Source organism: Anolis carolinensis, unplaced genomic scaffold (genome assembly GCF_035594765.1).
Source record: "Anolis carolinensis isolate JA03-04 unplaced genomic scaffold, rAnoCar3.1.pri scaffold_10, whole genome shotgun sequence".
Taxonomy (NCBI): domain Eukaryota; kingdom Metazoa; phylum Chordata; class Lepidosauria; order Squamata; family Dactyloidae; genus Anolis; species Anolis carolinensis.
In genome coordinates, this window is record NW_026943821.1 from 6,521,544 (window position 1) to 6,529,404 (window position 7,861).

Sequence of the window (7,861 nt, forward strand, 5' to 3'; positions counted from 1 at the left end):
TTTATTCTTGAATATGCAAACCCTTCTGCCAAGCCCCAAATATCTGATGCATCTCTATCACCATCTTGCTCCCCGGTGAGTGAAATTATGAAAATTTATTAGAAACCATGGTGCTCTTAATTGTGTTAATCGGTTAAATCCCCAAGGATGGAAAAGGGAGGGGAGGGCTTGGATTATGTCTTGGATTGTGTTTTCCCGCGGACGGAATAGACAGCCCTTGGGGCCTCTTCCAATGCTAGGATCCTGTGATTGGAATTGGTCTAAACTACAGATCGCTGAGACTCCCAGACTTGTGCAGTTTCAATCTCGGAGTCGTTTTTTTGGCTCAGAGCCTCTTGTTCCACTCCATCGCCCCACGCTGCTACGCCAATCTGTGGTCTCTGTTATCCAATATGTTTTGTCAGCTGCTGCAACAGCAGAAGCCTGAAGTGTGTTCTGAAGATAACAGAAGCTGTTGGCTTCCTTGGGCTCCTCGGGATGCGAATGCCCTGCTCATCGGGCCAAAGGAGATAGGTGTTGTCCAGCTATCTTGCTCCCCACCACCAGGTGCTTCCCAAAAGCTCAAAATAGATACATAAGGTAATAAGAAGACTTTCCCCACCAGAATGTTATATTCAGGGTAGACTGGATCCTTCTTTCCTTCCTTGCTTCTTTCTTTCCTTCTTTCCTTCCTTCCTTCCTTTTTCTTCCTTCTTTCCATCGTTCCTTCCTTCCTGCCTGCCTGCCTCTTTCCTCCCTTTTCCTTCCTTCCTTCCTTCCTTCCTTCCTTCCTTCCTTCCTTCCTTCCTTCCTTCCTTCCTTCCTTCCTTTCCTTCCTTCCTTCTTGCCTGCCTGCCTGCCTGCCTGCCTGCCTGCCTGCTTCCTTCCTTTTTCTTTCTTTCTCTCTTTCTTTCTTTCTCTCTTTCTCTCTTTCTTTCTCTCTTTCTCTCTTTGTTTCTTTCTTTCTCTTTCTTTCTTTCTCTTTCTTTCTTTCTCTTTCTTTCTTTCTTTCTCTTTCTTTCTCTTTCTTTCTCTTTCTTTCTTTCTCTCTTTCTTTCTTTCTCTTTCTTTCTCTCTCTCTCTCTCTCTCTCTCTCTCTCTCTCTCTTTCGCTCTCTTTCTCTCTCTCTCTTTCTCTCTCTCTCTTTCTCTCTCTCTCTCTCTCTCTCTCTTTTTCTCTCTCTCTTTCCTTTCCTTTCCTTCCTTCCTTCTATCCTTCCTTCCTTCTATCCTTCCTTCCTTGCCTGCCTGCTTCCTTCTTTCTTTCCTTTTTCTTCCTCCCTTCCTTCCCTCCCTCCCTTCCTTTTTCTTCCTTCTTTCCTTCCTTCCTTCCTTCGTTCATTCCTTCCTTCCTTCCTTCACTCCCTCCCTCCCTTCCTTCCTTTTTCTTCCTTCTTTCCTTCCTTCTTTCTTTCCTTCCTTTTCCTTCCTTTCCTTCCTTCTATCCTTCCTTCCTTCTTGCCTCCCTGCCTGCTTCCTTCTTTCCTTCTTTCTTTCCTTCCTTCTTTCTTTCTTTCCTTTTCTTCCTTCTTTCCTTCCTTCCTTCCTTCTTGCCTCCCTGCCTGCTTCCTTCTTTCCTTCCTTCTTTCTTTCCTTCCTTTTCCTTCCCTCCCTCCCTCCCTCCCTTTTTCTTCCTTCTTTCCTTCCTTCCTTCCTTCTTGCCTGCCTGCCTGCTTCCTTCCTTCCTTCTGTCCGTCCTTCTTTCCTTCCTTCCTTCTCTCCCTCTCTCTTTCTTCCTATCATTGATCTGTCCCACTATCTTTTCTTTCTTCTTTCATATGTCTCAAATCAATGAAACCAACATGTTCCTGGGCGTTAGTACTCCTTTAGAGGAAAATTGGCTCCAGAGGCAGAAAACATACCCAAAAATAGGTCTTGCTTCCCACACTTCACAAAAAAGAGAAGCCATACAAAAACATAATTGGTGGAGGTCACCGTTTCTCTGGTTGTGGGTGAACTACAACTCCCAGAAGGGAAGGTCAGTCCCCCCCCCCCCCCAAGCTCCTCCAGTAATCAAATTTCGGCATATCAGCTATGTGTGCCCAGTTTGGTCTAGAGATCTATCAGTGTTTGGGTTCATAGTGTGGTTTGGATGTAGATGAACTTCAACTCCCCCAAATCAAGGTGAATTCCCCCCAAAGGTCTCCAGTATTTTTTGCTGGTCATGGGGGCTCTGTGCACCAAGTCTGGTCCAATTTCATCTTTGGTGGAGTTCAGAGTGCTCATTGATTATAAGTGAACTATAAATCCCAATACCTACAACTCCGAAATGTCCCGGCCATTTCCCCTCAAAGCCCACCAGTATTCAAATGTGGGCATATTGAGTATACATGCCAAGTTTGGCCCAGATTCATCATTATTTGGGTTTATAGTGCGCTCTGGATGTAGGTGAACTACAACTCCTATGAATCCTATGAAGACCTCCAGTATTTTTTGTTGGTCATGGGGGTTCTGTGTGCCAAGTTAGCTCCAGGTCCATTGTTGGTGGAATTCAGAGTACTCTTAGATTGCAGGTGAACTATACATCCCAGTACCAACAACTCCTATAAATCATGGTGAATTCTTCCCAAAACTCTCCAGTATTCAGTTGGTGATCAATTGCTCTGTTTGCTGTGCTCCATAGAAAAGAAAAACACATTCCAAACACTTATTTACTCTCAATAATGTTACTCACATACAAAATGAAACAACCAGGTCAGGTGAGCTGTGCCTAAGGAGATATTTCGGGTCTTTTGTGAAAAACCACTGCTGCCAAAGGGCACCCAGAGAGGTGCCTCTTTCACCTTATTATAGATAGGGTTGCTTTATATTTGGTTCTACATTGGCACTCGGTTGCTCTTCATGGCTCGAAATGCCTCTGGGTTCACTGATCTGAATAATTCTCGGTCGGAGCACGTTTCCTTTTTTATTGAATAACTGTTAGCCCCCAGCTTGAGTTTCTCCTTGCTTCTTCTTAATTAGAGAGCAAGATTTGCCTTTAATTAAAAGGTGAGAATCCAGAGGGCTGTGGCTGCAGGTTATAAATCAATTTCCTGGTTTCTGTAAACATCAATACTCTAGCTTTCCTCCACTTTGTTGCATTTTGTTGAATTATAGGTGCGTCTACACCAGGGGTTCCCAAGCTTTTTAAACAGGAGGCCAGTTCACGGTCCATCAGACCGTTGGAGGGCCGGACTATAGTTGAAGAAAAAAAAACCCTATAAACAAATTCCTATGCACACTGCACATCTCTTATTTTGAAGTAAAAAAACAAACAAACGGGAACAAATGCAGCCTCAATGTTAATTATAATCATAATCATAATAAAAATAATAAAGAGGATGGGAAGAGACCCCTTGGACCATTTAGTCCAATCCCCTTCTACTTTTGTGCACCAAAAGCACAAGCAAAACACCCCTGACAGATGACCACTCAGCCTCAATGTTAATAATAATAATAATAATAATAATAATAATAATAATAATAATAATAATCTGTCAACTGCAAAAGGCCACCCTACAGGGATCTGCACACATCATCTGAAAATACATCACACAGTCCTAGACACTTGGGAAGTGTTCGACTTGTGATTTTGTGATATGAAATCCAGCATGTCTATCTTGTTTGCTGTGTCATACAATAAAATAATAATAATTTTATTTTTATATCCCGCCCCATCTATTATATGTGTCGAGAGGCAATTTCAATAAATTTACTTTGTTTCGAAGAGATCCTTCATTAGAGTTTTAACTTTGTGTCCATGCGGCCCGCCCTTGTTATGTTGCTTTTGCTTTGATTTTGTTCTGTACTGTGCATTGTTATTCTTGTATTGTTTAATTGTATTTTGATATGTTGTTTTTATATTTTGTTATATTGTACTGTCTTGGGCATGGCCCCGTGTAAGCCGCCCCGAGTCCCCGTTGGGGAGATGGTGGCGGGGTATAAATAAAGTATTATTATTATTATTATTATTATTATTATTATTATTATTATTATTATTATTATTAGAGGAGACCTATTTAGTGGTGGAATAGTTCTTTGTCCTTCCCGATAGATAGATAGATAGATAGATAGATAGATAGATAGATAGATAGATAGATAGTAAAGGCATTGAAATTGTCTCTCTACAAATATGATGGAGAAGGCCTGTTCCAGATAATGGCGATTATGGGAAAGAAACAGCATTTATAATGTACTTTTTGCAAACTAGGAAGACCCTAAATTAGTCCCCAAAAAAGGTTGTCATGTGTTTTTTAATGCTAGCACATCTCTGTGCTGATGCTGCCTCCTTGTGGCAAAAATGTGGCACACATTTTGCAAGCGACCAAACTGCTAGAGAGACTAATGCCGCAAAGAATGGCCTCCTAATCATGCATGATGGTCACTTAGAAACTTTAAGATTTATATATATAAATATAACTGTGTTTGTATATATGATCTTGAACTTTTCAAAGGGAGAGCTGTGTTAATATATACAATCTGCAAGATTGAAACGCACCAGTTGTCTTCTCCTCTAAACCTGAAAGAACTCAGAGAAGCCATCAAACGATGTAAGACTGGTAAAGCACCTGGCCTAGATGACCTGATGATGGAGCAAATCAAACACTTGGGGGCCAAAGCTGAAAACTGGCTTTTGAAATTCTACAATCAATGCCTGGCACACAAACAGATTCCCAGAGCATGGAGGAAAACTAAGATAATTGCCATCTTAAAACCTGGTAAAGATGCCTCCAATGCCAGGAACTATCGACCAATCTCCCTCTTATGTCATCTATATAAAGTCTATGAGAAGATGCTATTAAATCGACTAGGACCTGTTATCAAACCCAAGCTTATTGCACAACAAGCAGGTTTCAGACCAGGGAAAAACTGTACAGGTCAAATTCTTCATCTGACTGAACATATCGAGGAAGGCTATGAGAAAGGCTGCATTACGGGAACAGTCTTTGTGGACCTTACGGCAGCCTATGACACGGTGCAACATAGAAAAATGCTGCATAAAGTCTACCATATCACCCGGGACTTTGACTTTACAAAAACTGTCCAGACCCTCTTAGAAAACCGCAGCTTCTATGTGGAGTTTCAGAGCCAGAAAAGCAGATGGAGGAGGCAAAAGAATGGTTTACCCCAAGGCAGCGTTCTTGCACCGACCTTATTTAACATCTTCACGAACGACCAGCCACAACCACCACTCACAAAGAGCTTTATATATGCTGATGACCTTGGCCTTACAACACAAGCAAAAGATTTTGAAACAGTTGAAAAGCAACTCACCAATGCCTTGAAAGATCTCTCCAGCTACTACAAAGAGAACCACCTGAAGCCCAACCCTGCCAAGACACAAGTGTGTGCTTTCCACCTACGTAACCGCGAAGCCAACAGGAAACTGAAAGTTACTTGGGAAGGCCAAGAGCTCGAACACTGTTTCCATCCTAAATACCTTGGTGTCACCTTAGACCGAACACTAACATATAGGAAACACGGCATGAACACCAAGCACAAAGTAGCTGCACGCAATAACATCCTGCGGAAACTGACTGGCAGCGCATGGGGAGCAGACCCACAAGTAATAAGAACATCAGCCCTGGCCTTGTCTTTCTCAACTGCAGAGTCTGCCTGTCCTGTTTGGCACAAGTCTGCCCATGCAAAGCAGGTGGACATAGCACTGAATGAAACATGCAGAATCATCACAGGATGCCTTAAACCTACACCTGTTGATAAACTCTACAAGTTAGCTGGCATTGTCCCTCCTGACGTGCGACGGGAAGTTGCTGCTAACGGTGAGAGAAAAAAGGTCGAACATTGTGAAAGCCACCCACTGCATGGCTATCACCCTCCTCCCACCAGACTCAAATCAAGGAAGGGCTTCATGAGAACCAACACTCCTCTTGATGTTCCTCCAGCAACAGCAAAGGTGTCCCTCTGGGCAGCTAAACCTGGCAATTCTAACTGGATGGCCCCCCATGAGGGTCTTCCTTCCTCCAGGGGCAAACCAAGAATGGGCAACTTGGAAGTCCCTGAACAGACTCAGAAGCGGAGTGGGCAGATCAAAAGACAACTTGGCAAGGTGGCACTACCTGGAGGAATCCTCCACCTTGTGTGACTGTGGAGCTGAACAAACAACTCCGCATATGTATGCTTGCCCACAATGCCCTGCCTCATGTACGGAGGAGGAGTTGTTTAAAGCTACGGACAATGCGGTTGCTGTTGCCCGCTTTTGGTCCAAAACTATTTAGTTGCTTGTGATTTCTTTTCTTTTTTATTTTATTTCCATTATTTGAAATGTATTTGCTGTACCAATGCTTTTGACACGCAATAAAAAAAAATCTGTAAGATATATATCTATAGATATATGAATGTTCTCAAAGTTTTTAGACAGGTTAATAGCTATCTATATATGAATGATCTTGATGTTTTTAAAGAGAACAGTGTTAATATATACAATCTGAAAGACAGGTGTTCTTGAAGTTTTTAGAGAGCTGTGTTAATACAGTATATACGATCCCTATATATATATATATATAGGAAGTTTTGAAAACGAGAGCTATGTTAATCTGCTTTATTATAAATTGGAAAACGAAGTGATTTTGATAAGATAGGTCTAGATACAATCTTTCTTCCTCTTTCATATTCTTGCCTCTGCTTCTCGTAGGAGAAATCAAAGAGAAGAATAGTTTACCTCTAGAGTTATATCGGTGCTATGACCCAATGAGACTCCAGACAGAAATTGGTAATAGTTGACCTTTTATCACCCATATTTTCTGAAAAAGGCCTCCAAGGCCTGACAATACAATAAAAAGAACACCTTGGGATAAGACAGACATTGCAAGGGACAATGGTACCAGAGGTAGGTGACTGAGATCCATCCCAGAGGACACACTGCTTCCATCATAGTAGAAATACCATATTTCTCTAAATAATAGTCACATTATAGTGACTATTATGTGAGGAAAAAAATCCATATTTTTTCCTCGTTTGTTGTTTGTATATAAAATGCCTTTCCTCTGAAAGGGAAGAGGGGATGATCAATAGCTCAGTTCGTTTGTTTAAAACTGCAGAGCCATTTGGGACAGATTCTTCTCTTCCTTCCTTTTCCAATGGCAAAGCAGTTTAAAAGCTGTAAAATGACTGTTCTTCAAGTTGTTTGGGAATAGTGGTGAAGCATTTGGCTCCTAGTTAAGGCTGGAGAAGTAGAGTTTGAAAAGACAGAAAATCCCACAGTTCCTAGCCTGATAAAGAATGGACCCTGACTGTTTTCATGTCAGTTATGTATGATTCTACTGAGCATTCCTTATATGGAATTTCATAATCCAAAATTGTTCACTTGGGTGTCTGAGATAGTGATATCTTTGTTTTCTGATGGTTCAGTGCTCAAACTTTGTTTTGTGCACAAAAATATTACAAATCTATATATATAAAAGGGTAATGAAATTTCGGCCTAGGACAAAACAACAAAACTACACATCCCAGAAACACTAAACTTGGCAGCACAACCCCTCATCCATGCCTCTACGTTCATACAATAAAAAGAAGAAAATGAAGTCCTAATTAGAGGGAGAGGAAAAATTGTTTTTATCCAATTGCTGCCAGTTAGAAGGCTAAGCTCCGCCCACTTGGTCTCCTAGCAACCCACTCAGCCCAGGGGACAGGCAGAGTTAGGCCTCACTTCGGCCTCTTCCACACTGCCTATAAAATACAGATTATCAGATTTTAACTGGATTACAGTATATGGCAGTGTAGACTCAAGGCCCTTCCACACAGCTATATAACCCATTTATAATCTTATATTATCTGCTTGAACTGGATTATCTGGACTCCACACTGCCATATAATCCACTTCAGTGTGCATTTTAGAAGGGGCCTCATATAATCCAGTTCTAGCCAGATAATATAAGATAATAAAT